Here is a 25647-nt window from a genome sequence, read left to right as displayed (position 1 = left end):
ACATGTTATTAATACTATGTTCCGCTTATTAAAATTTAAATGGTTTAAAGATTGTTGAAATATCGTGTGGTCAAAATTTGGTATTTATTGAATCAGTTTCTTCATAGACCACATTTTGCAAGTACGCTTATGCTCGTTGTCTGTTTTCTGTAAATAGGGTTGCCAACTTTTGAAAATTGGAATACCTGACACTCTCTTGGAGTATGCATACTTTTAAGATTGTGTCATCGTCGCTCGTCATAAATGTGAACAATCTGAAAGTGGTTACTTCACAGAAAATTAAACGATTTGGAGTTTAACTTTAATAACTTTTGTTACTTTTGAAGCATTTATTAAACTTACTTATTCCAGTTTTTGTTGAATCGGCATATGTAAGTTTTGTAGTGTACCATCTATTGTATAATATATCGCATTTATAACAGAAAAGCAAATGTAATTGGCAGTATAATTGTGGTATGCACAAAGTATACTTGGAAAATAAATCTAACCAGTTTCGCTGGGGCTGGCAATGTCTCATAATGCTTACATACTTTTACTGAATCTGGATGCATTATTTAAATGGAAAATGTAGCTGAGGATGAAGTAGTGCTAGCTGCGCACTTGAAAATTAACTTTTGTTTACCTTTAGCAGTTTTGATAAGTTTAATAAATTTTCCTGCATTCAACTCTTCAGCAAAATTTCGCGCACATCACAATTATGATCTCTGCTTTAACCATGTTCATCGACAAATGATTCCTTTCGCCACTTCAAAATAATTTGAATAGAACAGAGAATAGGACTAGTAAGAAGAAAAATTACCGGACATTTAACGCCCGGTTTCGAGGTCACACCGGACACGGGACAAGAAGGTCAAAAACTAAACAGTGCGGTAAAATACCGGACCGTTGGCAACCCTATCTGTAAAAGGATGATAAGTATTGTTGGAAGATAACCATATAAAATGGAACACTGTTATACCAAAAATAAATAAAATAGAGTAAAATAAAAAGTATATTACAGTGGTGATGTGGATGCATAATTTATTTTTATTTGAATTATGTATACTAAAAGTTACAGACTGGATTATATTCGAGGGTCGTCCAGAAAGTAACTGCGTTTTGGCATGATTAAATAAAAATAAAAGATGTCAGAACGAAACTTTATTTACAAAACCAGAGGATCTTACTCTACTTTTCTATGTAATCACCGTAGTTGCCAAGACACTTGTTATAACGTGGGACCAGTTTTTCAATGCTTTTCAATGTTATACTCATCTGCCGCCAAAGATTTCAGCCAGGATGTCATTGCTTGCTTGAGTTCCTCATCGTTTACGAACTGTTTTCCACCCAAAAAATCGTTAAGTTTCGGGAATAAGTGAAACATCAGTTTTCCTGAATGTTTTCTTCGACCTTTACCTTTAGTTCTCCCGTAACAAGTAATGACTTCCCGCTCCGATTTTAATCATGCACACTGATCCTTCCTTGATTAAACATAAGGCACCATTTTCTCACTGATGACTCGTTCATTGCACTATCACCATAGACAATCTTTATTTTCCTATAAATTTCAATTGGCTTAACTTTTTGTGCGTTCAGAAAACGAATGATACTCCGTATTTCACATTTGACGGGATTTTCGATCTGTGCCGCCAGTTTGAATCACGGTAAAAAAAAATAGCATGACAGCACAGCATTGAGACTCGGCTTAACTGAGATGAAGGAAGGGGATCGGCGGGGAAGGGGATCGGCGTGGCGCAAAATGTGCATTCATTCTTTACTTTCAGGACGGTACTTGAAGAGAGAGTGAAAACAGAAACGAGGGAGAGAGAGAATATGTTATATGGAAATAAGATATAGAAGATCAAAAGAGAACTACATGTATACGTAAAAAACCCACAATTTACTATGTGTATAAACGTATGTTAACTAAAGCACGAATCCCTAAAATTAAAAGTATTCCCTTCCCAGCGAGATCACGTAAGAAACTTTCTACTAACACTATTATTACAGAGTGATTTATAATTTTTAAACGGATAACGCATATGCCAGATCAGAAAATCAGAAATTTTTGTTTGCAAACAAGCTTTGATGCAGACATGTTAAATTAACCAATTATATATTCATTTTAATAACTCGGAGAAGCACCAAGAGAGATAAAATAAATTAATAATAAAATAATCTTAATAAGGCACACATTACAAACTGTAATTTTTTGTGGGAATAGGTGGAGCTAGATGAAGTGAAATTAGAATTTGGAATTGACTACCACTACCGATTTATTATATTTGTTCATAAAATACAGTAGTATTTATAAAAATATTACAATATAACATTTTTTAAATGTCAGATAGAAGAAAGATAATCCAAGACCTTGTAGTCTTGAGTTAGGATTTCTATAGAGCTCCGGCTAAGCAAAGTAGAGTGGTGTAGGAAACCCCAATGCTCTGAAGCAAGCAGTGAGGGGGTTAAAAGTTACGTAGCCTCGAAGCTGGCTAAACAACTGAGGTTGGAATCCAAACAGAGCTCCGAGCAAGCTAAGGCGGGTGGAAGGGAAACCTAGAGTTCCGCAGCAACTAGAGGCTTTCTTTTTCCTAGAGCTCCAGGCAAGTTAGAGGAGGGGAGACTAACCGCAGACTGGTGGCTGTCCGTTGAATTTTTTGAATTCATGTAATGTTTATAAATACAAGCACATGGTACATTTCAATATAATTTGGGAAAATAATGAACATCAAATATCACTTCTATTTCATTTAAAACGGTGTAATGCAAATTACAAATTGAGAACAGAAAATCAAATATGAATTATGTGGCTGTTTTGTAGAAATGATTTTCCTACAGAAGAAGGGGTGACCTTCAACTTCAGCAGTATTATAGTTCAAAGTTATACAATGTTAAATGTTATAATTTCCTTCATTCAGAACATTAGCACCATTGAAAGCAGTAAACCAACAGAAATTACAGTGCAAATTTAGTTTTATAATTCACCAAGGAAAACACTAATAATGATATTTTAAATTTAATTATCAAGTATTGGAGAAAACATTAACCAGAGGTGTCAACTACATCAAATGGCTGGTAATTCTATTATACAAGCAAACAAACAAACAAAAAACTCAATCAGATGAGATTCAAGCTGCACAATTTACTGAGGAGAGTTGGCGAGAAACCAAAGAACGCGCCACGGAAGTAAAATAGTGCAGCAAAAGTTGGAAACTCAAATATTTTTCTCACCAATTTCTATTAAAATTAAAAATAATAATAATAGCATTGTAAGGTTTCAGGAAGGGTTAGATGAATTAAATAAAAACACACATGGTGACAATTTTACAATAACTGCACAAAAATTAAGATGAAAATGATTTAATTCAGTTTTAATTAGATGATGGTACCTATTACAAGAAAGAAGTTTAATAAATAAGTGCAAAGCCTAAATTTTTATTGCAATATCACCATGATTTTCCTATCCTCCTACCGCTGTTGGACCTGCTTAAATTACTAAAATTTGACACAGATATGACTCCGAAAGCACACATAAAATACATGCTATATAAACAACAAAGTAACGCACCAACAATTAATGAATCAAAAATTCACATTACTAAAGATATACCACATTGACTTGACACCTAGACTTCCGTTCCAGGCGTTGCTCTTAGCTGAAGGAATTCCACTCCCTTTCGCCAAAGCTTTCTCGCTTAGCAACAGATGAACCCTTATTGGCTCAACGCGTGGGTGTGTCGATGATGTGAGCTTTAGTTCGCATTTTTGCCGCGGCTCAAGACATTTTGGCAGCATTATAGTACCTGTTCTCTGTATAAACATAATTTACTAGACAAGAGGACAATATTCTGTTTACAGATGGTCGTGGTATTAGTTTTCAAAGCTATGTACAAATAAGAAGACAATGGTGCAACTCAAGAATTTATATGGTGCTTAAATTTCGAATTTAACACTTGAATTTCCTAATGAGATGAATGAATGAATCAATAATCATGATTTAATGAGGGCCTCAGCAGTGAGAGAGAGAGAGAGTTTGTGCTTGGCACAATAAGACCAGTGGAAGACACAAGCTACGCATTAAAAAACACGAACTAAAGAAAACGTGTAGTTCAAATCAAAATGCTGGGAAAACCAAAACATTAAAACAATAAAAGCTATAAAAATTTATAACAAAGGTCGTAAAAGGACTAGGAAAACAGAGTGCGAAAGGTATAACAAGAAATTATTTTTAAAAATAGCAATGTTAAGAACACAATACAAAAAAAATGTAATAAGAAAATCTCAGAGCACGTTAGCTATTCCAATTTCAATAACAAAATTGAGAATACGATCACTGCAACATATTGTGAAGTAACGTATAGTTAAGTGTACTTATGTATTAATTTCTTAAATTCAGTTTTCATTATTTAATCAGATTGTTTTCTTTCTTCGACTGAATTTTAAGAAAATCTTTGAACTCTTTAATTTTATCAAGACAGAGCTTTTTACTTCTGATATACATCTCAAAATAATTTGAATAAGCATGTATTTCATCATTACCAAAGAATCCAATAAATGTAAGACTAGTTTCTTCCTGTGCTCGGGCAATACCCTCCGCTTATCCTGATGCTTCCTAGTTCTTTGCTCGCAAAGGTCGTCGCTTTCTGTGGAACAAAACCACGAAGACCACGTACGCAAGATTTGAGGAGGATCACATCGAGTGTAGAAGAGACCATTCCATTGGAGAACCCTATCTCCATATTCAATTGAATACCATTCTGAAGGTCCATTGCCACAGAAACTCTTTGTTAAGTGAGACATCTGTTAAGTGAAGTAGAAATGAAGAATAACATTCATAGCAGATTCATCATAGAAAAAGATCCAACGCCCCTAGCAGCTTGACAGGATTATCTTGCAGTTTCAGCTAATTACAGTGTTACCAGTTTCATCCAGAGAGAAGATATAAGAGATATCCATTCATCATTTCAGATGAAGAAGATGACGCCAGTCTATCACGGATTACTCAGGCTAGTGCTCTCCCTTTGTTTTATAATTTAAACCTTTCTCTCTTTACCTTTCCTTCCAACTAGGTAGTTACTTTATATATATATATATAAAATTGAAGCATTTGATTTCATTTAAACTCAATCATAACTCTTTACAGTAAAGTACCGTATCGGACATCAGTTTTCATTCCCATATATTAAATCCCTTTTGTAAGCATTAATGATTATATTCTGAGCTACTAACTGATGGTCCTGCACACGGCAGATGGTGGAGATGCTGGATATTTTCCACAACCTGACTAAGATTCTCAGGCATCTTAAGAGTTTTCTGAGGTCTGTGTCAGAATGTGCCGAATACTCAGTGCGACGATATAGTCTTCGCAATACGGAGGGTTAATGCCAACCACTAAATAAGAATACGTGCAATTTTTGCATTGATTTTCCCATGACACAAAATAATTATTAATAACGTTACTTAGTGATGTAAGAGGTTGGGACCTAGATTTGCACCTGAAGATACAAAATCTCAATTAATGTTATGAAAGAAAGATTATAGAGCTTGGAGAAAGTTAAATGTTAAGGTTGTGGTATAATTATAAATTTTTTATGATAAAAGTATGGTAATATTAAATCATGACAAAGAAATTGAGTACGTCAGTGTTATTACATTTTGAGTATGCACGATTGTGTGGAATAAATTATAATGAAGAACATAAAAGGGTTAAAAGGTTTTCACATAGTGAATATGGCAATGTAGTATCTCAATTTAGTGCTTGACCAATAAAACGTGTAAGCATCTACATCTATTAATAGTTACTCGGTTTTGTATTTTATTATGGAACAGAAACCTAACATGTAAAGCCTTTGCTATGCAATGAAATTAAATCAGTTTTACATTCCGTGTTTGTGTGGAGACAGGTGATGAATGAGTGAGAATATGTGTAAAAAAAAAAAAAGAGGAAATCAATACATAATACTATCTCCAGTATCAGATGAAGTTCGAATGAAAGACTACTTCTACTATAAGTAAATGTTTTACAACTGAGCCATCAGAACCCCTAAGAGGATGACATAACAATACAAGTCAAAGAACTGACTACACCTCACCATCTCACCTACAAAAAGCATCTGATTTAGCGTAGTCCTTCATAGACAGGTCAAGGATTTTGGATACAGCCTAATGATGTATGTTTATACTATATGAATTGACTTTCGTTAGATAAATCAGATAAGAATTGTCATGTAGTACTAAAATGATCATGTAGTACTAACGCTAGCATTCTTTCATATGACGTTTCGATTTAGTTACGATAGATCATAGATCAGAAGTAATTTTGAACACTCTCTAATCACGTGACGATTCGATTGACACAGGAAACAACGAACTTCAAAGAATCATGTTAATTAATGTGCGGATAATATCTGCTACTACATACGTCAAAAGAAATATCAAGTATTCTCAACGATTTCAATAAACAACGTAAAGACAATGTCCTGTCCATTTTGTTTACATATTTTGTGCACTTTATGAAATTAGCTGTCGCAGACCAGTGGTACATGAGGTTGAATTTATATTTATACAGGAAGCTGTTTTCTTTATTGATAGAACAGGGTTAGCAAGAACTTCTGTCTGTTTCCTTATCTCAGGGGTAATGAAATCTGTAATTGTTATTTTATTTATGGAGGGCAATGGTAGACAGTCCAAATAGTAAGTAATGATTTTGCTTTGAATTTTATAAACACTGTTAAAATACTTTTTTTTAAAAAAAATCTGTGAAACCTTTCTTATCTGTGCACCGAGAATATCTTTTCTTAGAAACAAGACTTTGAAACTCTCATTAGTGAGAAACGAAGAAAAGTAGAGGAGATTATATAAAGCGGAATGTGAAAATATATTGTTACTTTCCGTATGAATGAGAATTGCCAAATCTCATTTCTAAGAAAATATTGTTTCGGTGCACAGATAAGAAAAGGTTTCTCAAATTTTAGAAATTATTTTTAACAGTGTAGGAAAACAATAAGAATAATCAAATTTCAAACATTATCTGACACTTGAGAATTTATTTAAGGTAATACTCCATTTTTTTATTTTCTAAAATATTTTTTAAAGTACGAATACAAGCACAAACGTTATTAAATAACTTTACTTACAGCTAATAACTTTACTAGGCTACTTTAAATAATTTTATTAAAGCAAAGACGGTTTGATTCTTCAACATTGAATGTGAATTGGGAAATGTAGTATTCATTCTGATCGTGGATTACAGTGGGTCAGTAGCAGAGTGCTTACCTCTGATATGTGGAGTTCCTAGTTCGATTCCTGTCCAAATAAGCTTGTGATGGAAATATTGTGACAGTCTGTCTTCTCAGGGTACTCCCATTCCCACATTCTCATTCCACCAAATCTTCCATTATCATTTACTTACACTAATCATCCACCTTTCTTAGCCAAACGTGCATAATATGGGACCTTAAATGTAATTTCATTTCTGTTTCTTTTCCTGAAGGCACATAGATGGCACTAAATTATACCAAAATGGGTTAAAATGTTTATTCTTCCCAGTATGAGAATTAATGGGGGTTACTATGGATTCTCCCCTGACAAAAAATTACCTCCGCTTGGAGAAAAAAAGTTTCATCCCTGACAGGGATAACTTTTTTCCTATAACATTTTTCCAATGTTCACTGGGATAGAAGCAGGGATAAACCTTTTATATTGTAGCCAGAAATACTACAATTAAGAAGAAATCTTGTTAAGGGGGTAGACTACTAAATATTTTTGGAAAACTGATAATTTTTCTTTTGTCCGTTTATCGTAAGTGGAAAGAGCTAATAAAATGTAACTTACCACAATAATAAATAATGTTATTCTACACCCGAAAATATGGATTGGAAGAATTTTCAGTGTTGCCATTCATAGAAATTACAGTATGATCAGAATTTGAATTACTCAAAAATCTAGGTTAAGGTAGCGACTAGAAAAATGAACTGAACGGTAATTGATGACTTACCTTGCTGTCTATGTTCCTGGTTTACTACTTTTCTGTTCCTGGTTTACCACTGTAATTTCTATGGCTGGCAACACTAAAAATTCTTCCTATTCTTACTTTCGGGTGTAGAACAACATTATCTATTATTGTGGTAAGTTACATTTAATTACCTGTTTCCACTTACAATAAACGGGCAAAAGAAAAATTATTATTTTTTCAAAAATATTTAGTAGTCTGCCCCCTTAAGGAAACTGGTTTTCCAAAACTTTTTTAAAAATGTGTACCCTGTGTGGTTCATCCATCCGGGAGATGAAAAAAATCTCATGGACTATTTGACGAATCATCACCAAATTTAGTCAGAATGTAGATGGTTAAAAACTAGGAACCGAGTTCGCTTACAGAGGCAATATTCAAACCGGAAGTGCTAGAAATAAACCATTATCGATTTTTACATTAATCACTATGGAACAAAAACGGTAATAAAGTGGAGATTTTGTTTCATTTTGCAATCGATTAAGTGCCAAAAAAAATACATTTCATCTATATCATTTACTTTCGACTAAAACTGGAAGAGGTACAAATCCTCTACAACTTATGGTTTCAATATTGATCTATACAAATAATTAAAAAAATGATTAGTGATAGTGAGAAGCGTAAAAGTCATAATAGGTGGCAAGAAACGGTTTCTTGAAGAAAAAAATCGACCATTTCTGGTTTTAACGTGGATTGCTATAGAGTAACAGCAGTAGTAAATAGCAAGAAGTGACTTTCTGCACTCTACTAAGCGTCCTAACATTATATTCTGTCTTCAGTCTAATCTCTCTACTACAACCGGAAGTGGTCGAAGTATGGTTTCAATATCGAGAAAATTTCACGATATACAAACCACTCGTTCACGTAGTATACACGTGTCACTGTATATAGATCGAAGAAGTAATTGCATGCTTACCTGACAAACTTAGTACGACTATATATTATAAAACAAATAGCAGTGACTGGTTTGTGATGCCATATATATATATATATATATATATATATATATATATATATATATATATATATATATATAATGTGTGATGGCTGGGTATGTATATAAGTGGATTTATCCCCCCCCCCTGGAAAAAATATTTAATTAGCACAGTGATTCCTCTCCATTTTTAAGTACCCGGAAGTCATATCAAACAGTTGAATATCAAGCTGGTGTTTCATCTTTATCTTGTTCTTATTCACGTTTCAGTCCCACAGTCATTGCTGCTGCCTTAGTTGAGTTTAAATCAGTAGGTCGTCAACTTTGTGTCGCTATTCCCTGGTGCTTCTTGACAAGTTTCAATAGACACAGCGCATTTTTTAATAATGTAATTACCAACTAATAATTAATAAACAAAATATGAATTTTAACTAGTGTTCTGTTACATTTATTTTTAAAATTTAACCAAACCAACCCCTTTGGGTCGACCTATATTCAGACTTTCGCACAGTGGCGAAATCTAAGCGCATTTGACAAGGACGCTGTTTTTCTTGATACGTTGCCAAGGGATCCCTCATAAAGATCTAATATACCAACAACGAACCTACTTGATTTCTAGGTCGGTTTGGGTACAAAACCTCGCCTCCCAAAACCTCGCGGCCCAAAATCTCGCCGGGCCGAAACCTCGCCGGGCCGAAACCTCGCCGCCCTAAACATCGCGGGACAAAATCTCGCCTGGCCAAAACCTCGCCGCCCAAAACCTCGCGGGCCAAAATCTCGCGGGGCCAAAACCTCGCCACCCAAAACATCGCGGGCCAAATCCTCGCCTTGCCAAAACCTCGCGCCCCAAAATATCGCCATACCAAAATCTCGCCTGACCAAAATGTAAATGTTGCAACAAATGATAAGGATGACGGAATAAAGACGCTGTTTCAGAAGAAGTATCACGGGTATTTGACCAAGTCCCGCGATAACATATGAAAATTCTATTTCTGAATTAGAGGATATCAATGTGAAGGTAGGGCGACAGGATGTTTTTAAACTGGTTATAGGGAAAGAAAATCTGCATAAGGAAAGTAATGACAACTAACGGGGTTAGTTTCGTGAACTTTGGAACATCCAAAAACTTAAAATTTTAACAAAAATATAATAATATTTATGAAAGTATGAAATAATATATGAGTTTTTACGACGTCCCTTGATTATGTCCTGTAGGTTAAAGGAGACGTAGATGACCAGGATGAAGGAAATGATCAAATAAAGAAAGTGGGAGGAAACGGGAATAACCCGAGAAAGCCCACGCACACGATCTTTTGTATCTTCTTCTTCTTCTTCTTCTTCTTCTTATTATTATTATTATTATTATTATTATTATTATTATTATTATTATTATTATTATTACTATTATTATTATTATTATTATTATTATTATTTGTAATGTGGAATTGCATATTAAGAAACTCATTGGGTAAATTTTAAAGAAAAGTTTCATTCGCGGCGAGGTTTTGGCCCGGCGAGATTTTGGGCGGCGAGGTTTTGGCAACGCGAGGTTTTGGCCCGGCGAGATTTTGTCTCGCGAGGTTTTGGGCGGCGAGGTTTTGGCCACGCGAGGTTTTGGGCGGCGAGATTTCGGCCACGCAAGGTTTTGGCCCGGCGAGATTTTGTCCCGCGAGGTTTTGGGCGGCGAGGTTTTGGCCACGCAAGGTTTTGGCCCGGCGAGATTTTGTCCCGCGAGGTTTTGGCCGGCGAGATTTTGGGTAGCGATGTTTCGGCCGCGAGATTTTGTCCGTATCCCTTCTAGGTCACCATCAAACTAAATGATATGCCTTTATAAAAGCTGGTGTCAAATATTGAACTGGTTGCATCTGTGGATAGTGTTTTACAGGTTCTGAAATACTGTAATTTGAATAGGAAGGGCAGTACCATGCGTGGAGCAAATGAAGCATTTTCCTTAGTCCCCACGCTATATGAGAGTGACGCCATAGTTGTTTAACAGAGTTGCCAGGTCTGAAGATTAAAAAGTAGCATGGTTGTACTCCAAAAGTAGTGGATTCCAACAATTTGTAGCCCAAACATAAAAATGTCAGATATCTGGGTTGGCAATGGTCAGGCGGCGATCTCAGTTTTGGATTGTTAGCGGTGGCGTGTTACGGCAAACGCCATATTACATCGGCTGCAGTAGAACTGCAGTGTGCAATGGACCTGGCCGACGAGGATTATATAAAATGGGCGACTTTTCTGATTTTCAAGGAAACGTATTTGCTTAAGTCAGCTTTGCGGGCTCTGAAATACACTTTACAACGTTTGCAGTATGTTTATTCACTGTTACTCCTCACTTCTTTAATTCAGTTTCTAAATTCATTGTATGACAGAGCCACAAAGTTTCGAAGATTTATTGTACCTCCACTCATGGGCGCCGATTTCCCTGTAACTTTGGGGGGACATTCATAAAAAATACATGTAACAATACATATAACAACATAAAATACATATAAAATATCTGTTCATAAAAATACATGGGGTCTACATGAGCTTTGGGGGGGGCCTCGGCCCCCGCAGGAACGGCGCCCTTGCCTCCACTTACCCACTATGTTAATATGAAAATGCAGGAACCCAATTAAATTTGAGATGTTCATGTTTACACAATTCCAGATAACTATTAGGGTTAGGCATGGGTCAGTGATATTGCAACAGCGTAAATTTAACAAAAGTCTAGTATTGTCATTTCTGGAGATTAGAAAGTACTAAAACTAGAATTGAAATAGTATCAAACACATCAATTTTAGTAAACCTTTTGTTCATTGTGAATAGAATACTCAACAAACATTTTTTTATTGTGTTATGTAAAAATGATAGTTCGTGATTTCATATATAAAAATAAAAGAAGTAGCGTATTCTTAAGAGCTATAGCCTGCAGATAATTGAAAGTAGTCCAAAAAGTAGCGTGACCCCCAATATGAAATTTTGGTAGCGAGGATACTTAAAAAAAAATACCCAATCCGCTACTTGTAGCCCAATCTGGCAACATTGTTGTTTAAGGAAAGTAAAAAATTTATTTTTCCCCATCCATTCTTGGAAATAAAAAAAAGATATATTTAGAGATGATGAACCATTAACAAACTTGGCCGATACAATCATTCTATCTATCTATTGCAGCAAACAGAATTCAAAAATTTGCTTACATACATGGGATATAAATAGCCAAGGTTAAAGTATCCATTACTCATTAAAATGTTAATGACTCCATTAACGAACTGAGTCGAGATAATTGCTCTATGCAGTTGCTGCAAAAAGCAGAATTTAAATAGATAGCCATAGTTAAGAAGCCTCATTACGGCGAAATTAAAATACAGCTAATTTTACAGTAATTATGTGATATCTTCAAATAGATAAAAGATAATCGAAAGGTGGAACAAGAGCTCCCTAGACAATATTATTTTACATCAGATACCGTTATCACGACTCACTTATCTGCTTTCGATTTCCAGCCATTTAGAAAATCGGTATTTATTTTCGCGTTTCTAAATGGCTGCAAATGGAAAGCTACTAGGTGGCTCGTGATAATGGTACCTCATGCAAAAATTGCATCTATTAGGGCATGCGATGTTATTATTATTACTAGGATCACGCAGTGGAACTTATGAATGTAATGTTTGTCCATACACACAATAATTCTTTTGAACGAATTCTAAATTTTTGAATTGTGTATTTTGCAATAGATAGATGGAGCGATTATATCAGTCAAGTTTGTTAACCGAGTCAATCCTTTACCATTTTAATGGGTAACGGTGGCTTTAAGAGGTCTAATGACTGCGAAATTAGAATACCGCTAATTTTACAGTAATTAAGTGGTATCTTCAAATAGATAAAAGATAATCAAAATGTGGAACAAGAACGCCCTAGACAATATTATTTTACATCAGATACCGTTATCACGACTCACTTATCTGCTTTCGATTTCCAGCCATTTAGAAAATCGGTATTTATTTTCGCGTTTCTAAATGGCTGCAAATGGAAAGCTACTAGGTGGCTCGTGATAATGGTACCTCATGCAAAATAATATTGTCTAGGGCGTTCTTGTTCCACATTTTGATTATCTTTTATCTATTTGAAGATACCACTTAATTACTGTAAAATTAGCGGTATTCTAATTTCGCAGTCATTAGACCTCTTAAAGCCACCGTTACCCATTAAAATGGTAAAGGATTGACTCGGTTAACAAACTTGACTGATATAATCGCTCCATCTATCTATTGCAAAATACACAATTCAAAAATTTAGAATTCGTTCAAAAGAATTATTGTGTGTATGGACAAACATTACATTCATAAGTTCCACTGCGTGATCCTAGTAATAATAATAACATCGCATGCCCTAATAGATGCAATTTGCGAAGTTCAACGCATTATCACTATTACACTCGAACATATTCAAAACCGTTATTGAAATGACACACGTATTTATGTACGTAATAAATTAACTAAATAACTTGAGAAATAAATTTCAAAATGATATTAATGTCTTCGAACACCATATATTAATGCCAAGATAGAAAAGAAACGTCCACTGAAGTAGAAAATATAATATTTGTATACAATTTGTGTTTTCAAATAATGTACAATTTATTAATGTAATATTGAAGGGATATTATCGAAAATAAATATTTATAAGTTAAATTGAATGTTCCTAGACTCTAATGCTGTGTTGAAACTGGAGGTTCTTTACGTCACTTCTGTCAAAGAAGCAGAGGAAATTCGTATACGTTTACCAGTTCTAATTCTTGAGTCATGGCGTTCATGGAAAAAGCATACATTATTAGTATCTAAACTCTGGGAAATATGCTAATCTCCTTTTTGCTTTGGGGTTTACACTAAGTTTCAATACTAAATTTATTTCTGTAAGAGAATATAGGGCTATATTGAGCAATGTCTTTCACAATGATTAATCCAAAGGTAGGTGTTTATCAATAAAGTTATATTAGAAATAGTTTTACAAATTATACTGTTTTAAAATTGAGAATCGGAAAAAGCTATTAGGGTTTTCGTTTGCTGAAACGCAGAGTCCAATCTCCTACGATAAGAAAACCTGTATTATACAAATGATTGCAAAAGTACTTTCATTGATTGCCACTAAAACTAAGGGTCCACAAAGATGTATTTGCATAATTATTGTGGGAGGCTTCTGCGCTATTCAACGAATTTATTCTAGCTGGCCTTCTTTTTTGTCCTTCCTGAAAAGTTAATCACAAGGACACTACGGATTGTATGGGTTCAACTGAACAAATCCAATGAATCAAACTTGACGCAGCGGTAGCCCTTGATGGCTTTCAGTAGAATCTTGTGAAATGTTGTGGTTTGGTTCCTAAGTTATATGAAGTGATGTAATTGGGTGTATTCGGGCGTACTGTATTTTATAGTTCAGAGAATATTCTCCTTAAATTTACGAAACAACTAGAGTGTAGGGGTGGGCATACTCTATATTTTTGGAAATGTTCGAGCGTATCTTGCTATCAATTCTAGTATTACAATACTCATTATAATTAAAATACAAATCATATTAAGTACGATATTTTGACTATACGTAAGTTTCAAGTAGTGTTTTACGTTACAGTGATTAGCAATTTTTTTCTTTTTTCAAAATTGATAGCTCTCTAAGGCAAGCCGCATTAATATAACAAGCTAATCAAACGACTGTTTGCTTTACTCTAATTTGAACTTATTTCAGACTTCAAATGTTGCTATCGCACAAACAAAAGTCCCAAGACCTCCCTAAATCTGGCTGCACCCAATATGTCATCTGTCTCCCACTACAACTTCATCAGAAGACAACTACATACCATCACATACTTCTTCTTGGATGAAAGTATCGTCCTAACTCACTAAGAATAGTTGTATGCAAGGTCAGAAAGATATGAAGCTATCTTGTTGCCTCGTGCTTTACCATACTTGATTCGTTTTCACCAGAAATGATCTGGAAGCTTTAGCAGTGAACGCCATCTTTGTTGATTATTTAGTTCTTTTTTATTTGACATGTAGAAAGCAAAGTTCAACGAAATAGCAGTACATACGTTTTATACATCTGAATGTGACTGGAATATTGCCGCGTTCACATCTTAAAACCGGAAATTAAATCTTGGAGTTTAACGTACCACGATTATGCCTGTTAGGCAAGGGGGACGATAATTAAAGCAAATAAATGATGATGGAATAATTGGTGGAATGAGAAAGTGGGAGGAAACGGGAGTATCCTGAGAAAAGCTACGGACACGACCTTGTCCACCACAAACTTACTTGACCGGGATCGAACATGAACTCCACGCACAAGAGGTAAGCGCTCTACCATTGATTCACCGTGCCCTTCGTCCAACCGGAACCGCGCTCTGGATTATCAGAAGCCCACGGACTACTTTTTGAGAAACACAGTTCTATATGTTGTAAGTAAGTTTGAAAATGGTTCAGTAAAGTATTACGATGTTACTGCTTCTCCTTGAACTATCAGGCCAGACTTAAAAGCCATAGTTATGAATATGATTTATAATATTAATATTTCTGCGGCATGCATCTCAAATTAGCTGCTGTTTACCTGTTCAAGCAGTCCATTCACTAGCACTATTCGATATGGTGTTATAAATATCGAAATGAAAACGCTGACTCTATTTGTTCACACCATCTCTAACTAGTTACCACTATCTCTAGCAAATCCATTCACGAACTTTCAGTGGTCGAGCAGGAACCTGGAGATCCTTAATGCTGATATAAATGTCCAAGTATATCATAATAATCACAGTATTAAATTTGAGTTTGTATTATCTATTCTGCATAATCCATTTTGACATAAGTATATCCAAAATTAGTAGTTTCGTTTTTCTTTGTTTTTTGTATAAAAATATTTTAAATACTGATCTAAATACGTATGTGCTAGAAAAGTTAGGTCAGAAGAAACACGATAATCAGAGTAGATTGGTTATGTAGCATACAATGTGTAACTCATCCGCAAACTCTTCAAAATGTACACTTTTTTGAGAAACTGAAACAAATACCTCCTTGACAAAATTAAGAGTTGCGATGGCTTGGTCGATAAGAAGTCTACCAACCAACGGAAGTTTCCCAGTTTTAAATAACGAGGTAATATGGTAGTCGTTCTATCACACAACCCTTAAACCATATTGGCCTGACCCGATTGGAAAGCGTACCTATGCTTTTCTACTTTCATACGAATAAAGTACCTTTTCTTTTATAAAAGTCACACTAATTTAGCTCTTTTTGCTCATATTTCATTTTGTAAAAGTTACGTTCACCTTTCAAATTCTACACCATTAAAATACATTTGTAATTATAGGGAAACTTTGGCATTTGACTTGAAAATGTTACGATAGATGGTTACTACGAAGCATGGATCTCCAATATTTTAGCATAAAGTATTTTAAATTTGTGTTGAAACGTTGGAAAATTTAAAAAAAAAATCAAAGATGCACCTACTCTCCTGCCTACTAGCCTGAATGTAACCATGGACAAGTAGGGTTATATGTGAAAAGGATTACATTATTGTCTTTAAAAGTGTTATACTCGTAGAATCCCTAACACAGAATCCTTTGGATTACGTCTTAAAATAGAGTTTAGACAAAGAAAAAAGAGAGAATATTCTAAGCATTTTTATTGGTTAGTAAAAATTTTTAAGAAATACTATAATTATCACCAAGTTAAGAAAAGTGGGTAAATGGCTCCCTTTTCCTTGTGAATACGACTATCATTGCGACCATTCAAGAGTAATCGCAGGTCAAGAGTAATGTGACATATGGGTAAATAATGCAATAAATTTTAAGTAAAGGAAATTACAGTAATTTTTTGTCAACAGTCGAAACGCTACTGAGACTGATCTTGGTCTCGTGTCATTCCCGTCTCAAGTTACAAGTGTCTGTCTAGAATTCGCTCTCGTCTCGGATAAGGGTCGATACATCAAGTCTCGGTCTCGTCTCCCTTCATATTGCCCGTCTTGATCTCGGTCTCGTTTCCAGACTAGATGGTAAACGAGACTATTCTTAATCTTGATGCATCCCTAAATTTTATTTTCCGACAACACTGTCGAGTCAGTGTACATACTTTTGTACTTGAGGTTGCTATGTCTCCTTTTGGAACTACTTTGATCAAAAAACATAAATTTTTTCTTATATATTTTGCAATATATCGTACGCGATCGATGATACTCATCCAATCAAAATTGCCATGATGTTATATAGGTGTTTGGGGAGCTTGGTATAAATATGAAATATTATAGTGTGCAGATCTTTCCATTCCGAGTTTTTGGCCATCATAGTTCGACGTACACTCATGTCCAAAATGACTGTCGCATATCTATAACTGTCTTCTTGTAAGAATATAATTTGATAATGATTTTGCAGGGTACTTTTAATACTGATACTATGTTTATAATAGGGAAATGTATATTTGTGGTAAATTTCATAGGAAAAGAATTATAAATACGAAACTTAGAATGAGTTAAACAAAATGTTGCTAAATGGACAAGAAAGTTTTATTTTCGTTTCATTGTTCTTATTTACTGCTCTTTTGACATGAAATTTGCCACGTACATGTCTTTGCCGATTATACACATACTAACATTGTAAGAAATACCGGACGAACTCGTTATCAATTTATATTGCTACAACAACATATTTATAGACATGCGACAATAATTTTGGACATGAGTGTACTTAGCAAATGGATATTATTATATATGTCTGTCGAGTTCTAAAAATGGCATTCCCCGGACAACATATCGTTATTTTACAGGTCAAAATAAAGCGAATATGCTATATAATGATATACCCTCCGGGACCTCCGTTAGCCGCTATGGGCAATCAAAACTTTCAACGTGTGGCAACGTCGTAGATTAACTTGGAACCATTAGAATTACTCTACGAAATCCATCAAGTAGTTATTTCGACTGTTACACTAATAGATGAAGCTATTGTCATCGCCTATCGATTTTAACTTTCTTCTGGAAAGAATAGATGTAACTATTTGATGGATTGATAAATCTACTCTGTTTTTATATCTGCTACATTGCCACATAGTGCGATTTGGTCTCCAGATGAGGTATACAATGATCTATTTTTCGCTTTATTTTGACTTGTAGAATAGTGCTCTGTAGTACGTGGGCGCCAGTTTTAGAACACGCAATATATATATATATATATATATATATATATATATATATATATATATATATATATACAGGGTTTGTCCGGGAAGTAATAGGACTGGTCTTATTCCGCCATGACTGTACTTCGGAGCGTGCGCGCACCGAGTGGATCCGATAGAGGGCGTTCCTAGCTAACGAACGAGCGGCTGGTCAGTTATCTCCGAGCACACGGAGAGTCAGGACAGGCTTTTTCGCGCGACGTGTTTCTGTGAGTGGTGCAAGCCGAAAATGCAGCGTTCGTTAGAGCAGAGGTACGCGATTAAATTCTGTGTTAAGCTCGGTAAATCTGCGACAGTGACGTTTGATATGATCAAGCAGGCTTACCCAGATGATGCTTTAGCAAGAAGTGGTGTGTTTCGGTGGCACAAGGCCTTTTCGGAGGTCCGGGAAGAGGTCGCCGATGAAGACCGTGCTGGAAAAACTTCGACTTCGACAAACACCGACAATGCGACTCGTGTGCGCAAAGTTTTGAACTCAGACCGTCCACTAAGTATTCGTTTAATTGCCCAGATGTTAAATTTACCAAAAACTGTGGTTCATGAAATTGTGACGGAGCATTTGAACATGCGCAAGGTGAGCGCGAAGATTGTCCCAAAAGTGCTCACTGACGACCAGAAATTGCGGCGAGTGGAATTGTGCCAAGAAAATTTGAACATGTGTGAAAGTGACCCCCAATTTTTCAATAACGTAATCACAGGTGACGAATCATGGATCTTTGAGTATGATCCCGAGACAAAGAGGCAATCTTCCGAGTGGCACACGCCGGCGTCTCCTCGCCCAAAAAATGGAAGAATGAGCAAATCCAAAGTGAAAACGATGCTCATTTTTTTTTACATGAAAGGCATCGTCCACCATGAATTTGTTCCTCCTGGGCAAACCGTCAACGCCAAGTTTTACATGGAAGTACTCAAGAGACTCAAACAAAGGGTCAATCGGGTCCGACCAGACATCGGAGCCGACTAGAAGCTGCACCACGACAACGCCCCGGCTCACACCGCCTTTCTTGTGAACAGCTACCTGACCAAGGCCGGCATCCCAACGCTTCCGCAGCCGCCCTACAGCCCAGATGTGGCCCCCGGACTTCTTTTTGTTTTCTCGCCTGAAACGCCCGATGAAAGGCAAGCATTTTGAGACAGCAGAGGGGATTCAAGTAGCTTGCACCGCGGCTCTCAAGGCTATTCCGGAGAATGACTTCCGTGAGCCTTCAATGCTTGGAAATCGCGCTGGCAGCGCTGCATCGACGCAGAAGGAGCCTATTTTGAAAGTTTTTAAAGAATTGTAACGATTGGCTCAATAATTTTTTTTAAATCGACTCAGTCCTATTACTTTCCGGACAAACCATATATATATATATATATATATATATATATATATATATATATATATATATATATATATATATATATATCGGACACTATTGAGGAAACTCATTTAATTTTGACCAATCTTGGTACGGTGATAGACCTTGAAGAATTTATCATGCATCTTAAATATTATGACGTACAGAACTTTGTGTTCCGCGTTATTGCTCATGGTAAATGGTGAATATGGTAAATGGTAATATTTACCATTTGCCAAATACTCGAAAAGAAGTGGGAATACAATACCCCGGTACATCAACTATTTATTGATTTTAGAAAGGCGTACGACTCGGTTAGGAGAGAAACATTATACAACGTTCTTACAGAACTTGGAATACCGAGAAAGCTAATTAGATTAATTAAGATATGTTTAAGTGAATCCCAAAGTAAAGTCCGGGTAGGAAAATTTTTGTCCACGAGCTTTCACTTCGAAAATGGCCTGAAACAAGGAGATGCGTTGTCGCCATTATTATTTAACTTCGTTCTGAAATACGCTATAAGGAAAATCAAAGATAGCAAGCAGGGCCTAGAGTTGAACGGTATTCACCGGGTTATGGCATGTGCTGATGATGTAAATTGAATAGGGGATGATAGGAGAACAATAGAAAGAAATGCAGAGATCTTATTAAACGCTTGCAGGGACATGGGTTTAGAAGTAAATGCAGAGAAAACTAAATACATGGAAGTGCGTCGGGACCGTAATACAGCAAATTATGGATGCGTTAAAATATTAAATAATACTTTTGATAAAGTGGATAGTTTCAAATATCTAGGATCAATATTAACAGACGATAATCATATTCACGGAGAAATTAAATGTCGACTAAAAGCAGGGAATTCGTGTTACTATTCGGTTCAAAATCTCTTGTCGTTGCGAATTCTGTCGAGGAATTTGAAGGTTAAAATATACAAAAAGATAATCATGCCTGTTGTTCTGTATGGTTGCGAAACATGGTCCCTTCTCTGAGGGAAGAACATAGACTTAAAGTATTTGAGAACAAGATCCTGAGACGAATATTCGGACCCAAGAGGAACGGGAATGGGGAATGGCGGAAACTTCATAACGAGGAACTACATAATTTATATGATTTACCCAACATTGCTAGGGTCGTCAAGTCTAGGAGGCTTAGATGGGCGGGTCATGTAGCTAGGATGGAAGAAAATAGATACGCTTTCAAAGTCTTGATTTGAAGACCAATCGGAAAACGACCATTAGGAAGACCATGGCGCAGATGGGAGGACAATATTACGATTGATCTCGCAGAGATTGGAATACAAAGTAGAAACTGGATCCAGTTAGCTAAGGATAGAAGTCAGTGGAGGTCTTTTGTGAACGCGGCATTGAACCTCTGGGTTCCATAGGCCATAGAGTTAGTTAGTTATTGCTCATGACAATTTTGGTTTGGATTTAGTGAAATTAAGAAATTTCACTAAAACGCGACCGATTAAACTCATTCGATCTTCACCAAACTTGACATTGTGATGTATCTTCAAAAACTGGGTATATATATATATATATATATATATATATATATATATATATATATATATATATATATATATATATATATATATATACCCAGTTTTTGAAGATACATCACAATGTCAAGTTTGGTATATATATATATATATATATATGATATTATGATGTAGAGACTTTTCGTTTCCAAGTTATTGGTAATCAAATTTGAAATTTTGACTTGATGAAATGAGGAATTTTTGACTACATCAGTTATGATATAGAACATGCGCAATGCATAGAGACGATACAGAAAGAATATGATATTAAAGTGAACTTCCAATTCGTTGTGAATATTGTCCCCCCAAAATAGACCTCCAGGTGGGAAATTAGCACGTATACAAATTGCTATATTGATTAGTCTATTGTTGCATTATATTTTAAGTACTAAACAAAGTTTTACTATAAGCAATGAAGGAAGATTTTTTTGGCTTACATTACACCTATTTGTTACATATATAGACCATATCTTACTTCATACACAAACGCAAATACAACATTAGACATAGCATTAATGGATCAGGGTGAACACGACATAACGTTAAAAGCCTTTCCTTTTGTCATTTAGAGCAATTTCAGGCCTTCTACACTTATTGATACTGCATTTGCTACGGCAACTATCTAGAAATATTTTTATTTCTTTCTTTCCTTTATGTTTCAACACAGGTATTAGAATGCAATGGTATTGCTGATTGGTTACAACAATTAATTCTCTAAGATTATTCTAATTTGAGTTTTCTTTCACAAGATTTTAAATGAAAATAGGTAGGTTAATAAATTGTTTATTTTCCGTGAAAATTTTATGTTTTGACTATTTTAAATGTTATATTACTTTTAGAAAATAAACGTTTACTCAAAGTACTTCATTTATTATATAGAAGACGACGGTAGTAATTCAAATTCTATGACAATTAAAGAGTCAGTGAGAACGAAAATAGCTTTAAAAAACGGTGAAATCTTGAGGCAGCGCCGTAACTTAGATTTTTTTCTGGGATAGCAAGCATTAATATTTGGGCCCCCAGGAAAAAGTTGTTTCGGGCCCTCCTGCAAAATTCGAAAATAGGCACCAAGGCTAAGGGAGACGTTAATAATATCCCTTCAAAGCACACATGGGGTAGGCTCGAAAAAAAGGTTATTGAGAACTGAAATTATTCACTGCAAGTAAAGCTCAGTTTTATAAAATTAAATGGCACAAAAGAGAACTAAAAAGACTGCTCTCAATAACCAGCAGGTACACTACTCAAGTTGACATTCGACTAAAACAATGTGCATTTGTTTGTATTTAAATTGGCAATCTGCAGAAAGGGTGGAATGGTTACCATTGCAGCGAGAGGGAATTGAGCCACTATAATTGGCTGAACGTGCTGTTGCCATAGAAACTGTTCTTCTTGCCTGATTGTTATAAATATATGCAGGAAGGAAAAACAGAGGAAAGCAAGTGTCAGAAAGGACTAGTTCCATCAAATGGACTGTAGGTTACTAGAGCCTGTGACAAACATCTTGGCATTTCAGCTAAACGAATAAAACGAAAGCTCTGGCGCGACGTTGCCAAGTGGTAAAGGGGTGTGGCTATGGCTAAGCAGACAAACTACAGCGCGATCAGTTGACAGGGAATATACGTGGTTGTGTACAAAATAAATGTGGCAATACCGCTGGCCTCTCATTTGCTAGCAACATTTAAAGGGATCTTGGAGCCCCGCCTTCAAATGCCAAGCTGTTTGTCATGCCGTTTAATCACTACTTGCATCAGGAATCAAGTCTAGGATCACGCTCGCAGAGAGTATGCGCATTGATCACTTTTTCACCATAGGATAAAATTCTTAGATGCGTAAATTAAAGCTAAAATGTGCTACATGGCAGTCGTTTCCAACTATCCGATGTGTGACGTAGAAACGCGTTTTTACAATTGGACTAAAGCAGAGAGAAATTAGGAGAGAAGAGCAAGCTTTGCCAACGTACGGGTTATCATGGATCCAGCATGCCTGCAAAACCACCAACTACATTATTTTATCTTTATTTGCTGACACCACTGCTACTTTTATCATCAAGTTATTTGTCAGCACTTTCCCTTCTCACTGAGAAGGTGAAGAGCCAACTATGTCGTCGCACAACATTTAGTTTTTAGATGACTGCTAAGTTTATATGGTACTTTTTTCTGAAATGTTCATTACACATTAAGATGACCATATCTATAGAAGTAAAGATGTTTCAAGTCTCTTTGGGAGTTCGGATCCACCTTACACTGTAGGTCTACATCTCATATACTCTCCTGGCTGAAAAAGGATATTAACAAATTTTTCAAGATATCTCTGTGTATTTCTACTGTTTTAAAAGTTTCGTAATATAAGGAAAACAAAATAAAATTTTTACACTTTAGTTTTCTCATTTTGTCTGTGATCCTTGTCTGGTGACATGTTTTTGCTCGCTTACCTAGACCAACTAGTGAAGCCACTAACGTTAAGTCAGCAGTGTGAGGGTGGGATGGACGCTCCTTTCTTCTGTTGCTCGAAAAATATATTATCAGAAATCAGAGAACTGGCATGAAGGGGCGCGGGAATATCATGTTGTAGAATCTACTAACTGACGAATGAAGAAAGTAAGCAATAATAAAGATCAAAGCAACTGATCAAATTGTATTACAGCAAGGATTACTTGATCAGCATTTATCCACTATAAGAATAAATTAGAATATTAACCCTAGGAACACCAAGGTATTTTTAGGTCACATGGAACACCAACGGGGGGGAAGGTCTCTGAGGCCCACAGCTTAAAGGTCATTGTTTCTCACGAAAAATAATTTATTTTGTCTGATATGAACTTGGGATGTCTAAGACATAATATTATTATATAAGAATATTTTTATTTTCTGTTACTACTAGGTTTCTAAGTACAGTATTGCCAACTATATGTGTATAATTGTTTAAGTTACCATTTTTTATTTATGTCAGTAACTATGACCTATTTATTTTATTTGTTTGTATAGAAAAACTATCAAAAAGATCAATAGCAACTTAGTACAGTGTAGTATGTGTATAAAGGCGGCTTTTAAAAGCATTTTGGTGTGGTACAGTAAAATGGGGTAGAATGGGGACGAGTGAGGTATACTTCAGCATTCCAATGAATTCAGGATTAATCTTGTGTAATTCCATCCCGGTTATCCTTGGTATGGCGAAATTATTTCAAATTTTGTTTCCACGAAAAGATGGACAGTGTGAGGGACGTTCATTAGACACTATAGGGGATGTCACCAGAGAAGCAGTGTTGCAACCCAACAAAAAGTTACAATTTTTCTAGTAGCACAACGTCAGGTTTTTGCACCTATGGAATTAACATGGTAGACGTAAGCAAACAAGCTACGACTTGTCTGTCAGTTTTGTAAACTAACACCACTACAACATCACGAGTATTACAAGGGATTCATTGCAAGGCATATTTCTTTTCCATCACTATTGAAACTATTGAAACTTGATTCTGTCTTTCTTATATATATATATATATATATATATATATATATATATATATATATATATATATATATATGTGGGGGGGGTGTAACAGGTTTGAAGGAATAAACTAATAGAAAATGAAATATTTAGGTGCCAAAAAATAATCAGAATAAAATATCTACACTAATTTTTATAACGTGCAGTTGGCAACACTGCACCAGAATAATAGCTCAGAGTGACCCTGCATGTTGTAATACCAAAATTGTTTCAAAGGAAAGTAAAATAAGAAGCCAAATCACTGGAATATAACAGTTAATGTATGCGGTGAATAGCCCCTTAGTACTACCAAGGGAGGGGGGACCTATGAGGCCCACAATAATTTCTTTATTTATAAATAGAAAAAACAAAACACTAAAAACTAAGCAAGTACGTTTTTTGATTAATGGGGTCAAGCTTGACAATATCAATTTCTTTTAGATTTATTATGCGATTAGAAATGTTAGAAAATATAACAAAAGTAATTTGTGGGCCTCCGAGGCCCCACCCCTTGGTGTTCCTAGGGTTAAACTTTATTTCTTTTTGTACTTATATTAGAGCTGAATATGCTGAAGATACAGTAGAAAAAATGACTCTCCAAAAGCATGTATAAATTAGATTATAATATCATTAGTAGCTTTCAGTAGCAATTTTAAACATAGGAAGCTGAATGGAAACAATTTATTTACTGACACGTTAGCTTCATTCACATCTGTTATGCTTTAAAATTTAATTTTAATCGCCTTCAAACTTTCTCGTTTTTGATTTAGACTTTTACCCTCTTAAAACCTTCATATAGTTATGAATGTAGCAACCAATCATAAAACAATTCTGGAATTGCTTTAACTTTTGCTTGTTCCACTAATCGAGTGCAGTAGATGATTCATGGTGTTACTACATTGTAAATATATTTGTAAATACTTATAGACCAGTATAATGTCCATGAAATTATACGTTAATCCTTACGTAAATACTCAATCACTTTCTTAGAGAAAGAGGCAAGAAAATTGAATCAGTCGTTTGAGAAGCCCGACTTATACTGTACATAAAACTGTATTTTCGATAACATGAATATAATAAAAGGTTTTACTTTTTCACCTTTCTATTTTTCAGCATATAAATGATATGAATTTTTGAATAGAGGGCTATTGAAGTCTCTTGAT

This window comes from Thermobia domestica, chromosome 2, assembly GCF_964235325.1.
Source record: "Thermobia domestica chromosome 2, izTheDome1.hap1.1, whole genome shotgun sequence".
In the NCBI taxonomy this organism is placed as follows: Eukaryota; Metazoa; Arthropoda; class Insecta; order Zygentoma; family Lepismatidae; genus Thermobia; species Thermobia domestica.
This window is presented reverse-complemented; position numbering follows the sequence as displayed.